This window comes from Trypanosoma cruzi (genome assembly GCF_000209065.1).
Source record: "Trypanosoma cruzi strain CL Brener chromosome Unknown tcruzi_1047053405475, whole genome shotgun sequence".
Lineage (NCBI taxonomy): Eukaryota > Euglenozoa > Kinetoplastea > Trypanosomatida > Trypanosomatidae > Trypanosoma > Trypanosoma cruzi.
In genome coordinates, this window is record NW_906067.1 from 1 (window position 1) to 983 (window position 983).

The 983-nt window shown below is 59.7% G+C and overlaps 2 non-coding genes across 2 annotated transcripts, besides 1 other annotated feature; both read right to left on the minus strand.

Annotated features, from left to right (window-relative positions):
• Window positions 1-175: 175 nt before the first annotated feature.
• Window positions 176-211: a microsatellite.
• Window positions 212-576: 365 nt separating this feature from the next.
• Window positions 577-652, minus strand: Tc00.1047053405475.10. Its single transcript, XR_008253992.1, has one exon. It is a non-coding gene; the product is annotated as a C/D small nucleolar RNA (snoRNA), TB8C3C3 (small nucleolar RNA).
• Window positions 653-703: 51 nt separating this feature from the next.
• On the minus strand, window positions 704-783 carry Tc00.1047053405475.20. The gene has a single exon (XR_008253993.1). It is a non-coding gene; the product is annotated as a C/D small nucleolar RNA (snoRNA), TB8C3C2 (small nucleolar RNA).
• Between the last annotated feature and the right edge of the window lie 200 nt (window positions 784-983).

A 983-nucleotide genomic window follows, 5' to 3' on the forward strand; every position in this document is an offset into this window, starting at 1 on the left:
CGGTGCCGGCTGCGCGGACACGCACCCACCGCAGACCACATCCACCACCCCAACCAGGTATCAACAGGGCTGTCGTGGTGTGTCGCACTCGTCTCGTCGACCGTGCCTCCTGCTCCGCAAATCCCTTCCTACAGATGCCAAATACAGTGACCCGATTCCGCCAGGTCGTTATCCCACTGCTACTTCTACTAATAATACTACTACTACTGCTGCGAGTAATTACTAAAACCTTGAAACGCTAGTTGTGGTGGTCAAGCCACAGTATCTCTATCTGCACGGTAAAACAAGGAAGAGGCAGCAGCAACAGTAGCCAGACACAGTAGCACGCAGCGGCATCCGGCCACATATATTCCACATCACAGCCAGCGACAAAAAGACGCGCAGACGCAGTCAGCCCAGTGATGCCATCGGCCTCCCACCGCCCTCCTCACCAAATGCCTCCAACACATGACGACCCCGATGCCGTGGACAACACGCAAAAGCCGAGGCAGATACACGTGGCATTGTTGCAACCGCCAGCCATCGAGCGCGTCCGTGAACGTGGTGGTGGTGGCGCGGAAGTGGGGTGGTGAGTGCGTCAGTTGCCAGTAGTCAAGGCGTCGTTTCTCGCTCACGTGGGTCGGCATTGCAGAACAAAGAGCGGCATCATGCGCGCACGGCATGCACAAGGGCAAAAGGGAGGAACAAAGAAGCACGGTGGCGGCACTCAGCCACGGGGGACAAGGGTCCACATCGACTCTGCGGTCGGTTGACCTTCAGACGTCCGGTTTGTAATCACGCCGCCGCCGCGCAGTTCGTGTGTCTGCAGGAGACTGGGGGATGGAGGGAGGGAAGAGAGAGGCGGTGCGGCCCGCATCGATCCCGGTTGGGTGTGACAACGGTGAGGTCATCTCGTCAGATCGCCGGCAGCAAAGACGGTCGCCGTCAGCGGCGGTCAGTGCCTTCCTTCTCCCACCGCAGCGCCACTCCACCGACGCCGTCGC